This window comes from Cebidichthys violaceus, unplaced genomic scaffold, assembly GCF_023349555.1.
Source record: "Cebidichthys violaceus isolate CVI_PGR_0920_01 unplaced genomic scaffold, fCebVio1.0.p SCAF_1, whole genome shotgun sequence".
NCBI lineage: Eukaryota > Metazoa > Chordata > Actinopteri > Perciformes > Stichaeidae > Cebidichthys > Cebidichthys violaceus.
This window is the reverse complement of record NW_027176262.1, coordinates 11,653,659-11,680,879: the sequence shown is the minus strand read 5'-3', so window position 1 is coordinate 11,680,879 and position 27,221 is coordinate 11,653,659. Positions and strand designations below refer to the sequence as shown.

At 38.5% G+C, this 27,221-nt stretch overlaps 1 protein-coding gene across 1 annotated transcript in view; it reads left to right on the top strand.

Moving 5' to 3' along the window:
- The window catches only part of grik4 (glutamate receptor, ionotropic, kainate 4), a 286,850-nt gene that overhangs the window by 63,022 nt on the left and 196,607 nt on the right, over positions 1-27,221 (top strand). The window contains exon 2 of the mRNA XM_068710683.1: positions 11,489-11,704. The gene's annotated coding sequence lies outside the window, so the exon portion shown is untranslated. The remainder of the gene's footprint in view (positions 1-11,488; positions 11,705-27,221) is intronic.

The following is a 27,221-nucleotide window of genomic DNA, read 5'->3' as shown; positions in this document are numbered from 1 at the left end:
ACTGAAATTTTAACCAAACAATTCTTGAAGCATGATTCTGAGACCACATTACTAGTTAGAATCAATGTGTGTTTTTCAGTGTACTGTTGAGCTTAGGCAGGGATCATTGGTTAACCCTTATTTTACTGCAACAATCTGTCAATAGGACTCTTTTTAAAAAATATGTTTGATTTTTATGTGGAAAGAAAGTCAAACTAGTCAAATACCGACTTTTGGTCAGTGTCACTGTGTATCAGAAATCGGCGCCCTGTGGCCACCTTAAGTGGCTGTATGCGACGCACCGGGCATTGAACCTACTCACAATGTAATCCTCCCACGGCATTAGTGGACCGTAAAAGCACGTGAGGTAGTATAATTAAAATAAAAAATGAACGGTGGTGGCTGGGTCAAACAAACACTGTGTGAAACTAAAAGGAAATGTTTACATTTAGTCATCTGAGTTATAGTTGCGCATATTGTTAATGTCACAAGTCACTTAACTCTTTGGCACTCACTTGTGACGTGAGTCAATTGGTAGTGATGTAAATCGCTAATAAGTAAAGTTATCGTCAACCATGCTCTTTTCCTTAACCTAACTAAGTGGTTTTGTTACCTAAACCTAACTTCCTCTGAAGATGAAAGTTTATTTTGAAAGGACACTATGCATGTAAAACGCGTATATTACCACGCCGTCCCGACACGTTGAAAACTAACACTAGAGGGGTACCTAGTGCGTTGATCTCCAACGCCAAGGGGCACTGACCCAGTGTCTGTATTTGACGAGTTGGGAGTGAGAATTTGTTGGAAAGCCTCGATCGTTACAAACGTATCATAAGTTGACCTGCTATGTGTACCTTTATCTTCAGTATCTTTTTCAATTCTTGCCATACAACGAAAAGATCAAGAAGTCACATGGTGATCAGAACTGTCAACAGCCTGAAGTATGAATTAAAAAGTTGTTCCATGTCTTGTGAACTCATGATCATACTGGATCAAAGGCATGGATATAGGATCATCAGTGGAACAAAACAACAGATGCATAATTGCGCTTAAAAACACATTTTCATTAACACATGTCATTGGTATTACCTAAAATTAGGCCATCAAATTTAAGCCTGCAGGTTCAAATCATAATTAAGATGATGGTTTGTGGCGGTAAAAAGACAATTTTTCCAAAAAGATAAGGTTCATGAAAATTTAATGAAATGAAATGAATAAATGAAATATTATGCCCTAAAGCCTCTTTAATATTGTCTTTCTTCACAGTGATCATTGATTCCTCCACAATGTTAGACGTATTTGATTTAACACTTTAAATGCCAACCTATTTGTAGCTTTTGTTCAAAACTCAAATGTTTGCTTTCACTATGTATTGTTCCATTTTATAGTTGTGAAAACTTAAAACCTAAATAATGTGAGACAGTTGAGATGGGCTGAATTTATTTTTGGCACTGTGCGACTAAAAGTTATTCTATACATAAAGCAACTTGTGACCTCTGCACTTTTAAAACAAATATTGTACTGTTGCATTTGCTCACAGATGTATAATCAATCATTGTAAATTAAGTTCAAATGTAAAATGATTACTGCTTCTCACCCTGTGCTTGAACGGCCACATGTCACATAGGGGCATGGACATTCATGATTGTGTTGATTTCCTTTGCAACCTTATGCCCAAGCAAATGCAAGGACCCTTTTGACATATTCATAAATTCATTCACTGCAGTCACTGACACACAATGATGTGCGTCTCTTAAGGCCCTTCCTCAATGTCAGCTCGTTTTCACGTTCGGGCATCTCATCAAAGAGCCATTAGTGCGTGTTGTGGTCTTTGTGTGACAGACTGTGGCTGGCTTTGGAAGGCAAACAGGTTGGGAAGGAGACAGACTGCAAAACAAAACTGGAAGCACCTGGAGACTTAAATACAAGACAGACTTGGATCAATAGAGGGGATAGATACTTTGTGAAGTGCTGATTGCGCTCAACTCATAATAATCACTGGAGTGTGTTGATTATTTTATGGCACACAAAGACTAATGAATCATTGCTTATAAGAGGAGAGGTGAGGCTGGGAGGAAGATAATGACATACATTCACCATATCAATTGAAATTAACTCCAGTCACAGTTGAATTTTATCACTGGTGCATGTTTGACATTAAATAAATAATCTCTCAATTTTATAAACATATATCTCATTTCCAGAATGTCTTTAGTAAAGAACAAACTTTATAATGCGATCTTTTGTAGACTAGTGACATGCACGTTGTACTGTCTTATAAACAGAGAGTCTTCATCTCTTAGAATCCATAAACCAACTGTCAAAATGTAGTCTTATTACAGTATTTTAATAATAAAGTCTTACAAATGTAATCATCGTAAATACACAAATAAGTTGTATTTAAAAGATCTGGGGTAATTTTCTGGTTTTTGAATACACCCAAACACACCTTGCATCAAAACACACAGTGCCCATCGTCAACCGGCATACAATCACAATCAAACTTCACATTTTTCAGTCACACTGACATAAATCTATGTTCTTATCAAAGTATTTCATCAAGGCTTAGGTTATAAAAGTGTACATTTAGTGACATACATGTCTGCAGAAATTATAAACATCCAGAGAGTCATAGAGAACTGTCGCTGTGGACCTTTGATTTTTCCATTTATCTGCCATGGAGCTCTTCGGTCATACATGATTATTGATCAGTTGTTATTGTGTTCATTATTTCAATGTTTTTGGGAGATTTGTTATTTCTAACATGGTTATATGGAAATTGATGTTTTGAAGTATAACTCCCAGTAGACGGTCAACATGTAAACAGTAAACATGATTAAAACATTGAGACCACTTAATCTTTTATGAATTGTATCATAAATGTTGTATTTTAGTGTATTTTCATCAAATTTACAGAGTACTAAAGAGAAGCCAAAGTCATTTAGTTGCATCATTATCAATAGATCTTCTAATGGTGATATTGCCTTTGATATTCAGATTATATACACAAGGCGAGAACCTAATTTTTCCTTCATTGCATCTCTATTTACTCTAGAATGGTGATAGGAATATGTTTACTTATAATGGATTCATATTTCTTAGCTTCTTAGCTTTCAAAGAAGACCAGCATATAAGCCTCATGGTTAAGGCACTATTCCTGGTTCTTTTATTTTTTTCTGAGAGATAGGGCTGGGGTTAAACAGATAAATTACATGTCATAATGGAGTGATAACATACCTTGTCGTTGTTGAAAATGTATTGTATTTGATGGATGTTGTAGAGTAGATGTGAAAAGGAATGACATCATACCACGACAACTGTCAGGGGAAGATTTTCTGCTGCATATATACGATTTTCTTGTTGGTGTTTAGGATTCCAGAAATACGGTACACACACCAAAGTCGTTGACATTTTGGATATAAAAGGAGAGTAAAACTTCAAGCTCAAGCTAATCCTAAAGCTGTTATGAAATATTGATAGGTGAAAGATTATCATTCCATTTCTGAAGAAAGGACCTTTATGTGTCCGATACAGAATATAGCTCATTTTCTGGTTTGTGAAAATAAAATTGGTGTTGGGTGATGGTCATAATGCGGCTGTCTATGTTCTTGTCTCTGAGATGGATATAAGGAAGGAATTTGAATCTTGTTGGAATATTAAAGTATGCAGTCTCGGATTGTCACCAGCATGATTCCCATAAAAAACACATTCCTCTGGAGGTAGTGCTGTGTGACGTCTGCTTTCATGTAGTCCATGGTAAATTATTCATATTCATGTGTACCCTTAGGGAGGAATATTGTACTCCAGATCATGTATTATAAATGACCATGAGCAACTGTAGGAGACACAAACACCTGGCGTCCTCAGGTAAGGTTAAAACCCAACAGGATTCAAAGTCATGTTGCTTTTGTAATTCTGGCCACCCAGGGGATAGAAGCAAGGTGTGCTCGCATGCCGCCTGGATCGAGTAAGTCTCTCTGAAATCCTTCCCTACTGGCAGGACAGTATACCTCAGGCCCAACTCATCAGGTTCTTTGTGAGAAACTTCTCAACTCATCTTCAGCACTGTCATATCTGGATGTCTTTCTAGGGCTGGCACCTCTCCGTGCTGTTCCATTACCCAATCTGTTTAAGCATTTTTTCCCCCTTTTTTTAATGTTGCCAAGTTCAAGTTCAATATTGTCTTCTTAAGTCTCACCTTAGGGTCACAGTGAGCAAATGGGGCATCTCTGTTGGCCATGAGAGAGAGAGAAACAGTGGGAGAGAGTGTGTGTGCAGCTGCTCGTTGGTGTGTCTAGTGTAGAACTGATTTAAGGCCCCAGGCCACAGGAAGAAGGCTACTCTACACTCCAGGCACGTCCCTGAAACCAGCAGCAGAGGAAGCACTATCGCCATTCAGCAACGTTGACTGCAGACACCTAAATGAGTCTGTTCTGTCCTGCAATACCCAACGTGGCAGTCCGCCACTTACTCAACTTCTTTAGCTCCTAAATTGCCCTCCCCCTCCTGCTGTTACTTCTCTGTTCTCTCTTCCTGTTCATCCTTTGCTTTCACAGCCTCTTTAAGTCTATCAGTCTCATATCTGTACCTTTAATCTTATTTTCTCTCCCTCACTCTAATGCATTCCTTGCCTGCCCATGCATTTTATCATTCTGTCATCTTTTCTTTACATTCACAGTCTAGCTGCTACAATCTGATTGGTTACTGTCCTTTTATTGCCAGTTCCTGCCATTATGATCAGAAATTTGTACAAGGCCAGCAGATGTATAGCTTGTCACCAAAATGTTTAGCTTACACAATGCTGCGCAGCTGTTCGTGAAGAAAGCTCTTCGTGGTTGCTTTGCTCTTCAAGACTAATTTGTGCTTTTTAATCATGGTAAAAAAACAAACTGTGTGGTGATCTACATCCATGATTCTCTCATAATCAAGACTATAGATTGCTTCTGAAAAGGTTTTGTTGTGGTTATTGGGAAGTATCTAGTTAATTCTGCTTTGAGGCCATTAAATATATTGACACTGACTTGCCTTTCTATTAAAGTCGCACTTGTCAATCTTAAAATCTGCCACTGACTGGTCAACAGAAGGTCATACGTAACTAAAAAACGCTAAACTAGACTAAACTGGGGACTCCCAGGCAATCCCCAGTAGAGTTTAGTTGCTGGGTTGGCTACCCCTGCTCTAGCATGTTTGCTGTTAAAAGTTTCAATATGCTAGTGCAAAACTCGCTCTCTGTACTGTACTGTACTGTACTGTAAAGTCCGCTCTGCGCTGGAGGTTTTAGGTTGCCGGTGTTATTTCAAAGACTTTTTTCCTGTCGACAGGTGTCGGTATTTGTGTATTAGACAGTGATTGGCTTTCAAAATTGTGACATACCAAATCTAGCTAGCCAGGGGAATGTTTGAATCTCAGATTTTAGGGAAGTGCACAGGCATCTACCCCGCTCTAGTGACAGATTTAAGTCAGTAAGAAGGTTTTAAGAAGAAATAAGAAAAACCCATTTGAGTGGATGGGATCTTTAACAAAAAGGTTCCTGCAGCTAGAGTAATATACAATCCAATGATTAGGGCTTTGATTTGATTTAATCTGTCCACCAAATTCTGTGTGTTGGTTGCAAAAATGGTGAGGATTTGTTTCCCCATGCCTACATATTTGTGGTGTCACTGAACACAACTTCTCACCTAATGTCCCTTTGCCACCTGGGGGTTGATGGGGGAGGGATGAGCTGGGTTAGTATCGGGGACGGCGTGATGACAGCTTGTGAATTCTAAAAGCTTTATCGGTCCCCTGCAGCCTGCCTGGGCAGTTCGTTGCTGCCTCTCATCTCTCCTGTGTGTTGCATTGAATACGCCTCTCCAATTGGGGTCACGGCGCAGACTGATAGGAAGTCATATTCCTTCATAACTTGAGGCAAAGAATTCAGCATGAACAACAGCAGCAGTAGAGAGATGGCAGGTTTTAACACAAGATGACTGATGAACCAATACAAACATCAGAAGACAAGAAATGCAAAGGTAAAATGCATTATTCTCTAAATTATCTTTAAATTCAATCTACGGTGACTCAGTTACTTTGAAATTTATCAAAAAGAAGATTAGCAGTCCACTTTTCTGTTTTGGCATTTAGGGGCTACAATTTCTGCTCAACTCAGCATTTTTAATCCAAAAGTGTGATACTTTTTCTCTACAATCTCCCCTCAAGATCAATCATGTAGCTGTTCTGGGGCTTTTGATCATATGATCGTTGTCAGCAGAAAATATACATATAAAAAAAACACAAAATAGGGACAAAATGCACATCCCCAAAACATAAATCTTTACATATTAGGTTGAAGACATGCATGGTTTGGAATAAGGGTTAGGTTAAGATTATGTTAAAGTTGGGTTAGGATTAACGGTTATGGTTAGGGTTCGGGTAAGTCTCCAGGAAAGTAATGTAGGTAAATGTAATGTCCCCAAAAGTTATAAAATCAAGACCTAAAAAAATATTATGTTGTTGTTTCATCATCATCTATCAAATGTCAGAAAATTGTGAAAAATCTCCATATTAATTTTCCTTAAGCCAAAGTTGATGTCCTTGTTTTCTTATGCACATGGTTAAAACTAATTCCACTAACAAAACCCAAAGATTATCACTTTACTATCATGTGAGACAGAGAAAATCAGCATATTCCCACAACTGACACTTGAAACTTCTACTAGATGTGCAAGTCATAAAATCTTCGCTTGTAGTTGCAGTGATGGCAAACATATTTCCTACTGGAAATGTCTTGTAGTGGTGGGTCTACATACTGTACCATAAAAGGAAAATAAATCAAAACCTTCCTAACCCGTCACCTCAGCTGCAGCAGCTCTTAGCAGCTGTCTTGCTTGTTCGCCCCTGTTTGTCCCTTTCCCCAGATTACCTATAGGGATTGATGGGCATGCCAAAGCAAAAACAGAAAAATCCATACCACTCTCTTGCCCTTTCCATATTCCATTGATTTCATGGTGAAATATCAATCTGCATATGTCATGTACTGTTGCAGCGCTCACAATAGAACAACACGTTAAGAAGTAAATCAACATAAATCTGCCTTAGGACAGCATTTTATCAAGTTGCTTTAGGGGAGCTTTTTTCTCTCAATTTCTTTTACAGAGGCAAGTGAAGAGGACAGTCAAATGAAAAATCTATCCAATCCAAGAGCTGATGGATTTTATTCATGGAATAGAAGCAAAATTTATGACTGCACTTTATATTTGCATGCCCACACGCACATGTAAGCATACTGTACAAGCCCACATTATACACACAAACAAACTCAGTAACCCAGCACGCATGAGAATAAGCGCTCACTTCACGATTTGAATGGATGATTAGGAAATGTTGTCAGTGGAAATATATTACTAACATTTTCTTTAATAGTATTTTTATTCTTCATTAGTTTCCTGGATACATGGAAACAGCCGGAGGTAGTATCAGTATCCTGGAGGAAATTATGTCAGATCAGCTTTAATATTTGTTTTGCAGCTATACAACTATGCAAACTGGCCACTCTTAGTTTCTGCTTTTTTCTTCCAGCAAGAAACTGGGAGCAAAGCTCTGAGGGTGTGCACAGCTCTGCTAAGGCAGCATATTCTTCTAATGTGTTATATTGATAATAGAATCAGTTTCTTTTCTCTAAAATGCTAATACGCATCAGAATCCAGCACTGCATCACACTACACAAACAAATAGATAATCATGGGATATTTGTTACATATCAATAAAAAATGGATTTTGGTCAACTACCTAACTGCTCACCAAATTTGACTGAAATCAGCTAAAACATTTTGAGCTATCCTGCACACAAACAAACAACTGCACTCAAAGGCATAACCTAGCAGAGGTCATATCTTAATCATGGGATAATCAAGGTTTACTAAAGGCATTAACCATCACTTCAACACATTCTGCGTAAAATGCCATTCATTTAATTTTTGTCATTAAATGATGGGCTTGGTCTTTTTCTATGTTATAAATAAGCTTTGTTGTGGAAAACAACTACAATCTGCCAGTCACACAATACAAGTGCCATCCATAAACAGCAGCGACTTGGGGGACATTAATTATGTTTTATGTTCCCATCTCAGGTTAGCTACGCAGCTTTACACCTTCGCAACAGCAGAAGCATTGTGACAAAAATATATTTTGACTTGTCAAAGTAGGAAAAGCGCAGGTGTGATTAACAACAACATTAACTATGGCCTTGAAACCGAAGCAGCTAAATGGATTTCCGCCACCATTGATTTCATTAATCACACCTGTTTTTTTCCCAATGACATGTCAAAGATATTGCATTAGTTTGATTGTTATTGTAATATGCAGCTCGACTGAGCTGCAGCAGTTGGTGGTTTATTTTTAAGATCACCGCATGGAAGTGCCTGAGCTTCATTTGGATCTGGAGCATAGAAGTTGACCAATATTTACTGAAAAATTGGCTGAAATAACTGAAAAAAATTGTTTGTACACTTTGGTAAGTTAACATTACCTATGCCCTTGTCCTAAGATTTGTGTTTAAAATGCTTGGTAAAGAGTTAAAACTTGTTTCTAAAACTACATGAATATTATCATAGGCTGCCCCCCCCCCCCTTTTTTTTTTTTTTTTTTTTTTTTTACACAATACTACAAACCTAATTTTTGTTGAGAATATGTGTTTGCAGACAAATTAAAGCCTATTGGTAATCATCTCGATGCTGATGTTTTAAAATACAGAATCATTTCATATGGTCTTTTCATAAGGTAGTTTTGCAATGTGGTGGTTGTGAATATTTCAAAATGTACCTTGCTGCTGTTTTTTTTACTACATCAGAAACATACAACATACAAAATGCAGATATATTTTTTAAACATAACATAATTGCTCATTTTGCTCATCATAATTATATACACACACGTTGTGGTTAAGTTGTAAACATGTTTAGCACGATTTTGTAAGTGGACTATAGCTAATGGGAATTTGTAAACAAATTGACTACCCAGACCCTAAGTAGCATCTCTGGCATTTCTACCTCCTTGTATACCGTACTGAGAATATGATTCTCTTCATTGCAATTTTGTATGTATTTTTATTTTTGTCACATAAAATCACAACACAGCATAACGTAGTGAAATAGGACCCCTGAATTTAACCCATCCCAAGCATTAGGGGCAGTGGGCTATACTATATAGCGACCAGGGAGCAACTTGGGCAGTTACAGAGGTTTACCATGCATGAAAGATGTAAACGTTACAGTGCTTATTTTAATGGTAGGGCAGCAAGTACAATAGGAATTTCTTTCTTTAGAAAGTGTTTGACAAGTTAGATTCCGTAGCTTTGGGTTGTATACAGCAGCCTGAAGCTGTAAGGCAGGGAGAAGAATGGAAAAAGGGGGAGGAAGGAGGAAGACGAAGGGGAAATGAGTTTGAGAGGAGAGCAACAATATCCTTTCTGCTGCAACTTTACATATGTCAGCACTTTGAGTTTCCCCATTGTTATTTATCCCATATCTCCTCCAAGAGCTTCAAATATTCATTTGATCTAACCTTTAATTCTGTGCCTTCTGTAAATCATCTACATACATTCTTTAAAACTCATTGCAAGTAATTAGAGACAAGTGGATTCCCCTTACTAAATATAGCAGTTTTTTTAATGCAGCAATGGATTCATCTCTGTAAATTCACTTGAGCAATTGGAGGACTTTCAAGACTTTCAAGTTGTTAAAGTAGTAGTGCTATCAGTGTCTTTGTTTTTCTGCTACCATTATAAAGTTGCAGTAGTAATCGGTTTTACGGTTGTTGACAGAGGAGTCAATACGACAATATAATAGCACGTGGGTTACCTAGAAGGCAAAACATGAGACTTGAATAGACTGCAATGATATTTTGCTTAAGAATTATTCATTAATTGTTTAGCATACTTAAAGCACATACATTATGTAATCAGTTTGTTAGTGTGATGTATGTGATAACATCTGTGAAATGTTTCTGATGGGACAAAATGATGTCCCAGTGAATCATGGTGCAGTCGATTAGTTGCACTTTCAGCCCGTCATTCTTAAACCTGTTTCATACAAGTGTGTGTTTAGACCGTCTCAGGTTAATCTCTGGTTGTTGTCATTAGCAGAGACTCCAGTCAACAATCCGGTTAAATACACTGCACTGCTAAACCAGAGAATTACATCAAAATTATTACCGGTTAAAGTCATCAGTTTCACGTCTTTACTTGCCCACACATGTTTTCTATTATTCCCTCTCCTTTTCTCTTTCTTAAAGCCAAACTTGAAGGCAATGTTAGTAGCCCGTTGTTGTGGAGAGGTGGGAGATGAGATTATTATTAAGATATGGGGATAACGATGCACACTTTCCTGTCTTTTCTGGTAGACATTCTTTGTGTTGTTCACATGAAAAGAATCAGAAATATTTCTGTAAAAAGGAGGAAAAATAATTTCAAACATTGCTTTCTTTCTCCCCTCCACACACCTGGTCAATCACTATGTGAAGTGGGTGCGCATGTTGAATTGCCACTTTATGAAAGTGGTCCCCAATCGGGATCAGCGCAACAATGGGTCTAGTGGCGTGCATTGCCGTCTATTAAATCATCATTTTAAAGACTACTACTGGACGGTGTTGAAGCCAAAAAGTGTCAAATCAGACACAAAGTGGCTTTAATATTCATAAAAGTACAACCTTGGAATCATAATCAGTGATTTAGATGACTTACAATAGTTATGAGAACCTGGAAAACTTACCAAGGTCACTGGTGCGTTGTGTGTATGGCATGCTTGTGTGTAGTATGTGTGTAGTTTGTATGTGCTAACAGTCGGTGGCATGACAGGCGTGCATCTGCCGTGACGTTTCACCATTGTGCTAAGTGTTTAGGTTGGTCTCAGGGGAGAAGTTTAAATTTCCTTTGAGTAAGGATGCCATTAAAATGCAATGACATGAGATTAATGCTCATCTTGTAAGTGACATTTACTTTCTTATTCACCGTGGAAATTGCCCTGCAATATTGCGTGCTGGGCCTTGTTTTGAAGGCTGAAACGTTTCAGAGCCTGTTGAAAGTATTATGTAGTGACAGTATGAAAAATGTTGAATGCGCTATATAATGAGGAAGGGTATCTAGCTGAGTAAGGGACAAACAGTAAAACAAGACCATCAGCAAAACGGGGCCGTGAACTTTAGAACTATGGTTTACGGTGCAGATTCCAAACTCAATGGCTTTCCTCAGCGTTACAAAAAACAGCAGAATTTGATACCTGAACTATGATTTAAATTGCAATACCATTGTTCTGAAGTTGCATTTGGAAATGCATAGTTTACTCTCAGCAGTATACAGTATGCATGTTTTGATATGCTTCCGTATGGGAAACTACAACAAAAGAATGTCTTTATGTCTCAGTATTACTAAAACCCTACACAGTGTGAGATTGATTGTGCTCCTTGATAATATGTATTTGTCTATGCATCCTAAAATAAAATTCATCCTCTTTTGTTTTTTCTGACTCTCTTACAGTGTGTGTCCGTAGCAGTGCAGTGTTTGGAGTCCAAACTGTGTGTGTGTGTGTGTGTGTGTATATATACACACACACACACTTGTGCAAGAGCCGGGGGCATACACTATATGTGTATATGAGATGAGGAGAAGCTAAGTGGCTACCACAACCACCCAGATCAGACAACCTCCTGTGCTGTAAAATGGATTAGATCCCCACACCTCAGGAGATCAAAGGTAGGAGAAGATGTTTGGTAATCAGCCGCCATTCACCTGCCCTATTCAATGACCGACCGCAGAGAGCGAAGGAGAGAGAGGCCATAATGAATCACAATGAGTTTATGCAAAGGTCTCTTGGCCTGTCATGCCTATGAACATCATCTTTTGATGTAAGAGTGACTAGAGGGTATACTCTAGAAATGGAATTAACTTTTTACTTTTAATTGAAAATTATAACCGTTATTGAAAATTATGGGAGCCCATATAAATGGTATTTTGTAGATCAGTAGCCAAATTTATATATCCTAATACCTAATACCATGCAGAATATTTTTCAGCGCAGCTAGAATGTCATTTGAACTCTTTTACCCTGGATCTATCATCTCAGCAAAGATCCACAAGTTTCCAAGGTAACCAAGAATGCCATGCTAAATTTAGAGACAATATGTACATATATTGCACAGCCATCACATTTTTTTTCATTTTAATGTTATCCTGTATACATATCATATTTGAAAATTTCACTCAAAGTAAAGATCTTATCAAAGATCTTACCTGAAACAAAGCAGTGGTTTAAGCAAAGAGAGAATCTACTTTTGACAGCATTGTGCTGTAGATTATTAAAAAGTCATAATAATAATTTATAATTTTGACACTACCAAAAAACTATATCTGGATTCAAGAGGTTAATTTGGTAAAAAATGTGTCAGCAATCTAAAACATCAGGATGGAGCAGTGAATAGCTGCCAACATCTCCAATTTTGTCAGTGCTTCCATGAAGGTCTGCTACTGAGAGAAACAACAAGCCAAGAAAAACAAATTTTTTTCTCTTACTGTTGTGATTAGTATTCTGCATTGCTCACTCTTTCGACAATATAAATAAAAGCATTGGTGAATGTGTCAAGTCCAGGCAAGTTCTCTGAAATGCTAACTGAATTAGAAGCAGATTAGGCAGGGTAAAGAAAAATAAGAACGTTAACCAGAAGTGGAATGATTTTGACACCACAAGATAACCCCCGGACACACTGAACGTCACAGGCTGATGATATACTTAACTGTAACATCATAACAGCTTCCAGGGTCAAGTTTTCCTGCAGCTTGAGAAGTACTTGCAGCTACATAAATGATTGTTGTCACTGTAATAAAACGTCTTAAGAGATTTTTTCTTCAAGGCCAAATTGGGTCGGGCCAAATTGCTCACAGCAACCTAACAGTGAAACACTCTCCATTCTTTTCTGTGAGCGCCACAATGCGGACAAAAGTGGAAAACAAAATGTTTTTATAGCATTTTCATGTGAAAATAAAAGCTTCTTATTGGACTATAATTCAGCACTGTTTCCATGAAAGGGGATTATTTTATTGAGATTTCTTCAGCCAAGAGGTTTTTATCCATCCATGTAAAATTAATCCATAAAAGAATGCATGCTTTTTTTGCTGGTTTCTTCTCCTGAGTGGTCTAAACAAGCCTGCTGGATGAACTTTAGTTAGTTTCTCTCATCTTGACAATTTAGAGATAACTGTTTTTTTTAGCAGAACTCATGCTAAGTATCTTTTTCAAGTGTCATTCCACATTTTGCATAGCTACCGTGCAAAATGCTCCTCTTTTGCACTGTAGTTTGTAGGGGTGGAGCAATCCATTGATGTGGATCGATTTAATGATCAACAATCCAATATCATCCACACAGACAGACAGACAGAGAGAAGCAGGAACGTTATAGCTGTGAACGTAGCATTGCAGTGTCTGTACAGTTTAGGCTATTTGTCAGTGAATTAATACCAAGACTCCTCCAAACTCAAGCCAAGTTCCCGTGTCTTGCTTGCTCCCTGCTGATTAAAACGAAAGTGATTAGCTCCGAAGTTAGCGACAACTTCGGCCCAGGCTCATTTAAATTGGACAGACCTGTAAGGTAAATCAGCTTAGAAGTGACAAGCCGCTCACCAGCTTTGACTAGCAACCAGACCTCAACAACAGGAAGTATATTTTTATGTCTGGGAGAGCAAATTGTCAAATTAAATTGTCAGATCATATTTCAGTTGCGTTTTGTCAGTTGATATGAACTGATTGTATTAAATGACATCGTCTCACATCAATCATACTTTAACTTTTAATCGTTGTGCAATAATCAAAAAAATATTGCATTGTGAGGAAACTTTTGATTTACATCCCTAATAGTTTATCAGGAGAGCTTACATAATACTAAAGGTTCTTCTCAACAATGGGGCAGACATATTTGTAGTCATAATATAACTTAACTCAAATTCTAAGCGAACTGGGAAATACAGCATCTCTTTACCATTTGCTTGTAGTTTGTTTGTAGTTGAAAACAATCTTATGTCAAATATTACAGCTCCTAAACTTCGGTCAGTTTTGGACACATCAGTGACGGCGTGTCAATATACGCTTGTTACATGCATAGTTACTTTTCAAAATAAACTTCAGTCTTCACAGGAGGTTTAGAAAGTTTTAGATAAAGGGGCCATACAGGACCCTATTGCAAATATTTTTTTCTGTACATTACATTACATTACAGTCATTTAGCAGACGCTTTTATCCAAAGCGACTTACAATAAGTGCATTCAACATTGGTAATCAAAAGAACTACTAGTCACCAGAAGTCATAAGTACATTTCCTTTTCCTTGTAAGCCAGTGCTGCTTATTAGAAGTGACCGATATTGATTTTAAAGGACAATAACGATAGTTTGCAGCAGGAAAAAGTCTATGGTGATTAATCCTGAGAATTCCTGATTTTTCATTGGAAAATGTAATTCAAAGTCTGTCATGTATTTATTGCTGGAGCACACTGAGTGCCAATGCTTGCCCCCCTCACCCAGTCTCAAAGTACATGTGCCATTTAATGGAGTATTTAACAGTTGTTTAGATTATGATCAGCAGATAATCACATGCACACAGATATTTGCAGCAAAAGTGTCTGGAATAAGGTAGATATGTTCAGTGTGTACAAAGAATGATAGAAAACATGTCTCCATCAGAAACTTTTCAGATACTGCAACAAAAGATATCTTAACCACACCCACACACACACACACACACACACACACACACACACACACACACACACACTCCTCAGAAAGTAATGCCACTTATTTAGCTCATGTCATATTACAAACTCTTGTGCAAGTGACTGAAAAACCCAATTCATATTCATATGCAGGATAACACACATTTCATATTTTTTAAGCCACCACATCTCCCCCACAGGCAGCTTCAGTACGCTGTGAATACAAATGCCAGAACACGCAGTATGCTGTAAAGACATTGAATTTCTCTGAGGCACCAGTGCCTTGTGAAATCTACTACTGACAGAATTTGACTTTTGGCTCAAGGAAAGTGGTTTGAGGAGACGGTTTCAATTTCATTGCCCACATGTGCAATCTTGCATGAGATGCAAGTATTGAATATCACTTTGGAGCAGATGGTGTATTATAGCCCCTCCGTGTGTGTCAACCCGCAGCATTCAATATTGCCACTGGGTAAATCCTTCTGCGGAGCCTTACTGAAAATGTTGAAGTTGTTCTGTGATGTCATGCTCATAAAATAATCTTTGCTGCATTTTGTTTACTGCATCATTGATGCTCTCACCATAGCCTGTAGCAGATTCTTCTTTACCTGCTTAACAGAAACACAGTGCATGTCTGATAAACTCAGTGCCTTTTTTTTGCAGAATGAGTTCCATGTGCTTTGTGATGTGTGTTAATGAGTTGTTTGTAATTACGTGTTGACTGAATTGACTGAAAGAGTCTGTCTTAGTCTGCTCCTTCTGTGTGTTGCTCCTGGACCACTTGCCTTTTGCCTGCCTCCTTTCCTGACTGCTCCTGAGAAGTAGAGATAAGGCTCACTGATGTTTGTCTGCTTTCTGGCAGATTACTGAGGCAGACAGGTACAAGGACTCTGGCAGACAGCTACTGTACACTGGACGCCAAAGAAGAACTTATTTTGGAATGCTTAAGCTGACCACAGCACCAATCCAGCTTGAATGCCATCTGGCCTCTTTTAAAGTGCTGTTGCTGCTCAGCTAATTAATGTTCAAAGAGAAACACATGTGAGTCAATTTGGGAAATATCTGGAATTTCCTTTGAACTAGGAACTAAATAGCTAATACATAAAATAGCGAAACATAAAATCACAGATTTTCCTTTGATTCATTTTAATTGCAATTTAATCAGGGAATCATAATTGCATAAATGAGGAATGCAATTTAAGTCAGCAGGTTATCAGCATATCAGAGACCGACTGGAAACACAATGAATGCACTGAAAAACTCTCCATCTTAACACGCTATTGTCAGTTAAGTTTCTTTGTATGAGGTCTAAAATAACATTTTCTGTGGACTTAACGGGTAAGTGGGATGAAAATACATAACATGTTTAATACATATCCACTTATTTCAAGAAACATCAAGAATCAGGGGTTGATTATTCTCAATTTAGTTTTGTTCTATCTTATTCCAAAGAGACATTCCAGACATTCAATTGTGTTTGAAATTGAGATTTTTTTTAAAAACATTTAGCAGTATTTCAGAATTCAATTATACATTAAAGGAATAAGATCAAATGATGAACTCTGATGAGGTTTTTTCTTCCAGATATCATTGCTAAAATGCTATGCTTTATTGCACTGTGAAAATCAGTATAAATAGGGGTTATAGTTGTCATGCGTCTGTGACACAGCATAAGCTATCATTTGGTTTCCAACAGCCCCACTGCATACTCATTATCCTTGAAAGTTGCTAATGGAATGTTGATGGGTTTCTCACTATGATGTATTTCATTGATGGTTATGAGTAGTCATTTCGAATTGTGGAAAAATCTGCAAAAATCTAGTGATCTGTATGTGATTGTGTGAACATTTGGGTTCGTGTGGAAGTGCCTTATTAGGACTTTCCTTTTTCAGGCTTCTTAGACAGACTGGCTGTACCTCTTGCTGCTGAAAGCAGCTACAATGGGAGGTTTGGTCTGGGTGCACAAGAGATCATGGGTATCATATTGTGCCTGCATAGGTGTTTTTCATAATCCTCCTGTTTAAAAAGGTCCTTTCAGAAAAGAGTGGTTGAGAGAGAAACATTGATGGGCAGCAGGCAGCAAAGGGGTCATAAAGAGGGGAGACAATGTAGATGGATAATGTAAGTGAGAATAAAGGGGATGGGGTCAGAGTGTAAAAAAAGTGGATGGCTCACAGAGTTTTGAGCACTTCTGTTTGTATTATATGTGTTTATTAAATATAAGGCCATCACTATGCTTAGTCCCTTTTATCAGACATCATGAGCTTGTCAACCTAAGCGGCCAACTTCAGCTCTGTTATTTAAAACTTTAGTGTTGGTAGATGACTGCAGTCTTGCCTTGCTGTCTGCATCTCTCTCATGCAGACACATTTTTTTTTTCTCCTCTGTGTGTTCACGGTTTCTGTTTGATTGACTCCTGTTTGATCAGAGCTGTTTAAATAGTTGTCTCAATATTTTTGTGGCCAATTGTGAAGATGCTGTGTGGGATGGTGGCCCAACTGGCATAATACAATTGTTCATTGCTCCCCACACCATGTGGTAGACAGGTTCTTCCACATGCCTGACAGCCCTAGTGGAAAATGAAATTACAGGAAAGGAGCGATGTAAGAGCAGGAGCAGAGGACAAGGGATAATACATGATTCACCGGCAGTAAGCCTTGGCTATGTAGCACATCGAATATACATGGGGGAGAAAGTGTTGAGAGGATCTGAGGGTTTAGAAAGAGTTAAGAAGCAGACTTTTACAAGGTGAAGTACAGCTTATGAAGGGAGCTCAGAATATTAGACAGTGTAACTGCTATTGAGAGTCACTGACTGACAGATTAGCAGAATGACAAATGATTTATTATAGAATATCTCTGAAAAAGCAGCACGGTTGTCTGCATTTGCATTTTAAAGGTTGTAGAACATACAGTTCATAAGAAGCAACTGCTTAACTCAGCCATCAGACAGAAACATTTCTGTAGACAGACCACATAATCATATTGTTGAAATATAATCTGGGTAAAAATACCTGGTTTATTGTGTGATAAATTTATTGTAATTAATAGTGAATCGTCTTAAATTGAGTAGAATAACATATGGGTGAAAGCTGGGGTGGCTTGTGGTTTTCAGCTTGCAATCAGTGGCAACATCTGGCCAAGGAGTAGCAGTAACAATAGCAGTTAGATGTAAAGAGCTGTGAATATTTCCCCTGCTATTGGATCGGGATATTGAAAAAAGAAAGATAAGAATGGATGCTTCAAAAATGATTTAATTTAAGCAAGCTCATGCCAAAGTATGTGCATTGGGTCCGTTTTTAGTTTGGTTTTTCATTGAATTATGTCTATGTTACAGCAGGAGAGAGGGTGGAAACCTAGCAGGTTACTCTTTTTAGACTTTACACATACATTACTTTTTTGTGCACTTCACAGTTGGCTGTTAGAAAGTATATCCTGTTGTGCAGCCTGTGAACATGCTGCAATGATTTTTGTCAGCATTATTAACTGCTGTTGGGCTTTATTGGGGCACAGCGGTGCATAATTGGAAAATCCAAACCCATGAAATATAACTCTAAGGTCGCCACGGTTATATATAAATGTGCTGTAATTTCTGCTATCTTGTCTTGTAAGTATATAAAAGATTCACAGTTAAACATGTGGCACAAATCTGCTGTCATAATTTACTGGTTTTGTTCTGGTCGTATTTCTGTAAGTGGAGCCAATGGCCATGTGTTGCTTTACTGAACTACCAATGCTGCCTGTTAAATGGCAATACATATCATCTACAGGCACTTTGAGATCAGAAGCAGAGAGAAGGACAGGGAGGGATGGAGGAGTTTCAAGGAGATGGTGAAGAAAGGAAGGACCAAGTGACCGTGGATATGAGGCACAGTAGAGAAGAATAAGAGATAACTAGAAAGGTGCACTCAGTAGAGTGCACATCTTCGCCAGGTGTGTCAACAACAACCACTGCTGTTGTGTGCGATTGAAAGAATACAACCAGTGCTATAAAGCTTCGTCGAACTGACTTCATTCAAACTGAAAAACAAGTAACGTGATACAAGCAATGGGCTCGAAGTGTGTTGTATAGTACACTTCCTACAGTCGTGCCAAAACAGAGGTAAACTCACCAAATTTCATGGCTGGTTAGTGGGAGCTGAGTGGCAGCGAGGTACAGCAGTGTACTGGTAGTCAATTTAGCCGTTAGCCAAACACACTGTCCAAAACAACAACAGTGTGCAAACTGTTATCGCCTCAATGTGTCTCTGGCCACAGAGTAGTGGCTCAGGGTCATAGATGCACTCAGCTGTGTTATCACTAGCAGCCCCTACCGGTACTGAGCCAGTTAAGAGTGGAAAGTGAGGAGTAAGCAGACAGTCAATGGCAGTGTAATATATTACGCCTGGTGGAGATAATGAGTAAAAAAAAGAAATATAGAGAGGGCTTCTGGAAAGAGAGAAGAGGAGACATCAGAGGATTTAGCAAGAGGAACTAAGGCAGGGAGTGAGATATGATACCTCAGATATTAGAAACAATATGAGAGGTACAGAAGGAGTTTGATGAGTGGGCAAAGTTATCGCAGCATCTCCAGATACGGTTAGCACATGAATTAAGGGCAGCAGCGGGTAGAGACGCTACAGCTGGCTACAGCGGTGTATTGTTCAGCCTTTGCAGATGTGCTTCAATCCCATTTACAAATTGTAAGACCCACCAGTCGTGCAGAAACCGGCTGCTGTCACAGTGTAAGCTATCTGATGGATGGAACCACTTTGCTTGGTGGATCTAATGATAATAGGGCAGAAGAGGTCAGAGTTGCATTATGACTGCCCGGTGGCATGAAGACAGTGATGCTGACAATCTCTAGCTGATGAAACCACTGTGTTCCATTCGATTTTCCTGATAATTAACTGGTTAGAGGTATTAGTGGCTGCAAAAACTGGACACGTGTCTTAAGTCCAGATCTGTTATGAAATGTCCGAAGGGTACTGTAAGGGTTGTGCAGAAAATAAGGGCTGGACCCAAGTGCAGGGAGATACGGAAAACGGAGGGTTGGATAATTGCGAACGCTGAACCAAGGGACACACAGGGTTTAAATACACAGGGGAGGTGCAGGTGATTAGATACAGCAGGCTTCAATTAGGGGTGAGGCAGACAATCACGAGAAGAACAGACAGGGGCAGAAAACAAAGTGCAAGACACAATAGATAAAACGGAATAAACTAAATCAAGACATAAATCGTGACAGGTACACTGAGTAGCCTTTGTATGTGTGAAGTAATAATACCTATTTAAAACTGCTTTTAACTTCTGTCAATCTCCAGTCACAAAATTGCTACCTTGGCCATATATATATATATATATATATTTATTTATAAATTGTTCTGTACGGATCATAACATGATGTACCCATTTGAGGTTTTATTGCTGTTCTTTTATTGTTGTTTTTGCTTTCAGCTGGCTCTCATAAAGCCCAAAGCTCATGTAATTTTAGGACTAAATGAAACAAAATGCTAGCCATTAGGACCTTAGGCTAATACTGTTACACATTAATTTAGCCTTCAGAAACCTGGAGAGTAAGGCACAGCTCACTCGCAGTATTTCCGTTTTAGTTGGGCTTTTAGTTTTCACTGAGCCGTAAACAACTCTCCCATGACAGCACAGGTAGAGAGCATCTGCAAATGGAAAAGAGACAATTTTCTGTTGAACAACCCCAGTGTTTGCACATGAGTAGCAGGTCCTTATCAGAGCTTCCGCTGGCTGATCAAAGTTGAAAGGGGGTCAGGCTGAATTAAAGACTAGCTAATTAAAATGTCCAGGGAACATGCCAGCCCTCATTTCATTTATCTCCTCCAGCTCAGTGGGGGAGAGAAAGAGAGAGGTGAGATGTGGGTGAAGCGAGGAAAGAGAATAAAGGTGTGTTCAGTTGAATTTCATCTGATACCAGAGGTAAGGTTGTTAAAACAAGCTGTCTCTCTGGGTGTTTGGTAACAATCGGAGATGTGTTGCTCCATGATGTCGTGTTTTAAAGGTGACTCCTGTGTTTGAGTATATATGTAGATGTTGCTTTAAGAAGATGTCTTTGGTAGGAATTTTGTTCTGCCGATGAATCGAGGTCCCAGGGAAAGAAGCAACGCATATAATGGGACATCAAAAAAAGGCCCATTTTGTTTTCAGCCAGCTTTGTCTCTGTGGCATGGCCGTTTTCAAATCTCCCATTTCTACAGCTTGTTTGAGAACAGCAGTGACGTGCGTTGAGGTTCGTGGCTGGTGAGGCACTGACTCGAGTCAGATTTACAAGTATATGAACCCAATAGAGTAGCTTAAATCACCATTCACACACCATATTACCTGTCCAACGTTGAATTGCTGTTGGTTTGGTCATATTTCCCTGTTTTTTGAGACATTTTTAGGCTCAGATATTGAATCTTACATTTTTGCGTCAAAGCAAAATATAAGAAGAAGAAGAGAAGTGTAGAAGAAGAGCAACGACAGAACAAGCATAAACCCGACCCGTGGGCTCTCGCTCGCCCCCTTCATTGAGGTAGAGTAGTGTTTGCTTCCCCTCTGTGCTTTTTCACTGCGGTTTCTGTCAGATCAGCAACACTAAATATGTTCTACACATAAGTGAAATACATTATGTGTCCTTTCTTTTCTATGGAAAGAAAGGACACATAATAAAAGTGTCTACAAATATTACAGTGGTGACAATGAGAAAGCAAAAGACACGTGCTCAACCCAGGCTCTGCCTCACTTGCCTCCCCTGACCGCACGTCCCCGGAGAACAGAGACTCTGATGTTGGTGGTGTGTGTTTGTGTGTGTGTTTGTTTCTGTCTGCACAGGACATGAACTGTTTTTTGGTAGATCTCTCAAAGTTCTAATGTACAGACCCATGTGGCTAGGGTTTTCTCTCAGGAGGGTTTTGGGCTTTTAAAACGTAAAAATGCGCACACAATTTAAAAAATATGTTAAAGGGTATTGATGACTGTGTTACGAGATATCAAATATATGTGTGTACCTTTGCATATATCGTATTTGTAACAAAATATTACAATTTGAAAGGAATATCTCTTGTGTCACATGAGAGGCTATTACTATTGTTTCTGTCTTACAAGAACTGAAATGATTAGTTGATTAATTAACTAGTTGGCAGAAAAGTAACCGTTCATGTTGTACTAAGATTATACATGATCAGCAGATTAACAGACAACTAAAATAATTGTTAGTTACAACCCTGGTTTCTCCTAAATGAATCTCTAACTTTGGAATACGGTGTACCGATGCAGAGGATTATACTCAGCATTTCAGCCTACCATAAAATGCTGCTCAAGAAAAGAGAATAACACTTGAGCAATAATGCTAATGTACTCTAGGTGTGAGAGCCAGTGCCATCAGGTTGTCTAATCTTCTAATTGTGTGTTCTTTCACACCAGAGTTTTATTGTGATGGTGTCTCAGGCTGACTGACACTGAGAGCAAATCAGCCTAATGACATGCCATGTTGCTCTGTGGAAATGATTACCTCAGTAGGAGAGGCATTTTATTATATTGATGAGGTAAGTCTTTTCCTCTGTCCCTGAGTTGCACCAGCGCCTCCACCACCACCACGCCATTCAGACAGAGACAAGTCACTCCCTCTCCGCCCAAATGACCCACAGCACTTCCCTGGAGATTTTTTTTTTTTTTTTTTAAACAGCCAGAAATCTGAACCTCACAACCTCAGCTATAAGTGACAAAATCAATTTAAGTAATGTGCAGCTTACCTAGAAACTCAATTTCTTAATGTCATCAATCACAGCCTGTCTCTGCACATGCTGATCACCGTGGTATTACCCCAGGAGTCTGAGTCTGGGTTAATACCTGTATAGATCTTCACTCTCTGAGCCTAGTTATCTGAAATGGTTAAAAGACCATTTTTCTGAAAATGCGAGCAGGAAATTTTAGGTATGAACTAAAGACGTGTCACACAACACCAATTAAGGTTTCCTCTAAAAATGTAGTGCTGATTAATCGATAACTGGGGTTATTGATGCAATAAAGGATGATTGCTGTATGTCCCATTTGTTACTGTTTGGCCCAACCTTCTGGGTGTGATTGCCTCCAAGGAGGCTCAGATACCCATTAATCAGGACCGGGTTGATCGCTTCTTGGGTCAGCAGTGATCTGAGGGGGAATCTCCTGGAGGTGAATGCAGCAGCAGTTTAATAGCTCACAGTGGACAAGCTGTGAAGCCAGCAGATTGCAGCAGCAGTATCAGTAGTAGTTTTGTGCTGCTGGAGTACTTATCTGAATGCAGCCAGTGTAAGCACACTTGATGAGATTTTGGATTTCATTTTCATATTTCAGTCCATCCATCCATTTTTTTAACCCCTAAATCTGTCTGACAAAGATGTAGTGGGTGGTGGTCAGATGCTGGCTTCACCTTCAGGAGCTGCAAGCAGAGCACAACACAGCACTATTTAGATGTAGGATAGATATTGTGATTAATGATTGAGAGGAGTGATAGCATTAGGGTACAGATAGACAGTGTGGCGAGCAAAGGCAGAGCCACTGCCTCTTTGTCATTTTGTATTTCAAGTTGTAAATCCCTTGCATGGAGCTCGACAAGCTCACAGGTGACATGGATGGTCAATTTATTATATGTGTCCTGTGAGACACATATGTGTATGCTATGTAGATAACTGTAAATTTCAGGTTTTTATTACAACTGTAATATAACACTTTACACCAGTCAAGCATCATTTGTGATCTTATTCTGCCACAACCAGTAAACTGTCGATCTGCCCACAGGTGGTGCAGATTCTAGAAGGTGTTGGCCTTGCAGATATGTGTCTATACTTTTAGACTTACTCACTGGTGTGAAGTGAAGCTGTCAGAAGTTGCCTTTTAGATTTTAAAGTGACATGATAATGGGGGGAAGTATATAAATGGATAAGAGCCAAGAGGTGTGGCTGAGAGAAAGTAATGACTAAAAGTGCAGAGGAGAGTGAATGTAGATGTCTTCCTGATTGAACTTTTGCTAAGCTCCATTTAACAACTGCTATACCACCTGTCACTGGTAGAGCATCAACACACATTCGTTACTCATAGGAAAAATGACCCCATCAAGAGATTAGGTGTAATGACTTTAGGGTAATAAATTGCCCCCCCTGCTGCATTATTTCCCAAAATGTATACAACATTATTACATTACAGTCATTTAGCAGTACTTTTATCCAAAGTGACTTACAATTCAGTAACTATCTACATACCATGGGCACTACGGGAGCAATTTTGGGGTTAAGTGTCTTGCTCAAGGACACATTGACGTGAGACTAGCTGAGCCAGAGATCGAACTGCCGAACCTCTGAAGGACGGCCCTGCTCGCCACTTAGCCACGGTCACCCCATACAATATATGCATCAATGCTCCCATGAACATAGATGCATACATACATGAAGTCATTCCCAACCAAGACTTTGATTGTACTGGGAATATCAATTGAGAACATGCAACTGCATGAATTAAAAAGGTGTTTTCTTTAAATACCTTACATAATTTGTTTAAATTAATAACGCTTGTATACAAATGTAATAGAATTGCTAATTGCTGATTTCTCATCTATAACTCAAACTCCTTGATCATGTATGTGCAGTATACTGTAACTCAGGTTTATGTGGTCAGGCAAAGTTGACTGTAGCAGATTCTCATTTTAGTAACATAAGTAATTCATAAATTAATTGTCTATTGTGTAACTAATTATTGGTTGAGAATGAAGTCAAACCCTATTGTTGGCTATTTACAGTACAGAGATGTGGACGTTTGAGCCGCCTGTGTTCTAGTGGTTTCTATTCTGATGTTGGATCTTACGTAGCATGCTGATACGCCTCTGGAGCGGATCCTCGGGGAGACGACAGGCAGTGCTGTGAAGCTAAGGCTTAACTTTGGGATTTTACACTTCACCTTCTCTCAAACGTGCATACAGTACATATGGTTTGAAACATTCTGCTTGAAGCGCCTATTAGCATCACAATCTTTATCAAAGAAATGTGCTAATGTATCAGCCACAATCTTCTTTATTCATATCCAAATTAGATCAGTGGTGTAGTAATCCTTAAAAAGTGGTTTATCCTTCCAGGTCCATACCATATCTCATATGTCATCTCAGCTTTTAAAGATGTGACTTTGTAAAAAGCAATGACCTAGGTAGGATCATATTTGGTTTGGAAACATCAAGATTCAAATTCAAAGGTCTTGCAATACAACAGTCATATTTGAGCTTTACTTGAAATACACACAAATTAAAATGTGCTTGTTTCAGCAGCAAGAACATCGTGTTTGTGTTGTTTGGCAGGGAACATATTGGTACTGTATATGGATGTAGCAATAGATAACCACAATTGCTGGCATTAAGAGGTATAGCCTCATAAAGCCGTTATCATGGCTGTAGACACTTGTTTTTACCTATACTATAATATCTTTTCTGCATGTTGCACTAAAGATAACTGAAGGACTTACACAATGGTTGAACTTGGCAGGTGTCATTATTAGATATTATTGTCTGTTATTTTTATATATTCTGGTATTACCAGAGTAAGTTGTACCTTAGATTTTAAACTGATAGTATAATAGAAAAATGAAGTAGTACTAGTAGTAGCCGCAGTAGTATTTCCAGCAGCAGCAGCAGTATTTCCAAACGTTGCTGTTCAGGGAAAGACGACTAACATGTATCACAAATTTCTATTACTTTCTTTAGCAGCACATTTAAAAAAAAAAAAGGATAACAGAAGGGGGTATTTTCACTCCAATTCTAAAATTGAATGAGCCAATCTATGATGGTGTATGGTGACAGTCAGATTTGAGTGTTTTCAGAAGTGAAACAAGTCATCTTTTAACAGTACTTTTTCATTCCCTTCTGTATGTTTCCTGCCAAACAACACAAACACAATGCCCTTGAGCTCTAAAGTTTCTCAGGTAAACACAAAGGCAGACATCTCTCTCTGATACATTAGCTTTTGTGTCCCCTCCTCAGTCTCCTTCTGACTCTTGTTACCTCTCTATCTCTCTTTGACACTTTGGGTCTCTATTTTTCTTTGTCTCTCCTACACAAACACAAACACATGCACTCAGTGATCCAATTCCAGTGTTATTAACAGAAAATATATGTTCCCAAAAAGATTGAAAGGTTTCACTGTTACTTTGAGCATAACATTACATTACATTTGTCACACCGTTTCTTTAGTGTTAAGTATCTAAAAATTAGGGAACTGGCACTTCGGCCACCAAAGAATACATTGGCACTAAGACTTTCCATTAATTCAGAGCACTGAGAGGCTTTTCTTATCCCTTATCGAGTGTCTCCATTTATGTAGTACCACTCTTAATTGATTTGTAATATCACACTTTTACATAACTTTGCCTAAACCGCATATTGCTTTCATAAATATCATAAATAAAAAATAAATTAACATCCATGCATACAAAATGTGAGTTTCTGTACTGGCAGATGCCAACAGCTTTGCAGATTAACTTTTTCCAATTTTAGAGAGATCTAAAATATTAGAGTGAACTTCTTCTCTGTACAAAAATAGTAACTTTCATCATATATCAAAAAGAAAGAGGGCTATGACCTTTAGCTATGATGCACCCCTACCCTTATACATCAAGGACAAAATGTGTTTGTACAATTTTGGTCATATTTCTTTAGTTTTCGCCATCATTTCTATTTCTTGCAATAACATGTCACCCATCAAATATTATTGCAAAGATCCGAGGACATGGTGACACTGCTAGACACAGCTTTAATGTTGGGTACCCCCCAGGAGAGCAACACAAGCTGTCAGAAAACTAAATAGATTTAAAACAAATTTCCTGTTCAGTCCAATTATCACCATCTTGTTTTTTGTAAGTAAAAATAAGTGAACATAACAAAAGTTGACAATTGCAATTTAAAACTGTATGCATGCATTACAAAAGGAAGGACATAAACATTGAGACAGGAGGTAGATGTGCAAAATGTAATGGACGGCTACGATGGAGAGTTTGGATAATAACTTAAAGTTTAGCCTTTGTTTCGTCTTATAAAATATGGTTACAATATAGGCTTGTTTAAACATGTCTGATTGTGAGCTTCTTCGTCTTCCTCTAATGCTGTGTGTTGTGGAATTGGCATGTTACTGTATCTCTACAAGTAATCCTGTCAGCTAAATGTTGTCATAACAAAGAGGACTAATAGCTAAACCTTTTAAATATGAACCTATGCGTAAAAAAAGTGGGAGTTTATTGAATAGTTAGTTACATATTGTAACTCTAGATTCTATGAGTATAGGTTTTTTTCCAAACCCTTGTGCCCTGCACGGGCCTCTCTCACGTCCCCAATTACTATACTGTATGTGACTAAAGTTCTATTTCATATAGCCTTTGCCCTCTAAGAGCTGTCGCTACTCAGTTAAAGGCGAAGCTGATGTAGTCTGTACCCCACTATGAAACCGAATTCCACAAGCAGACAACATACACCAGTTCACAAACTGTAATGGCCATGCATAGTAAGACTCAGA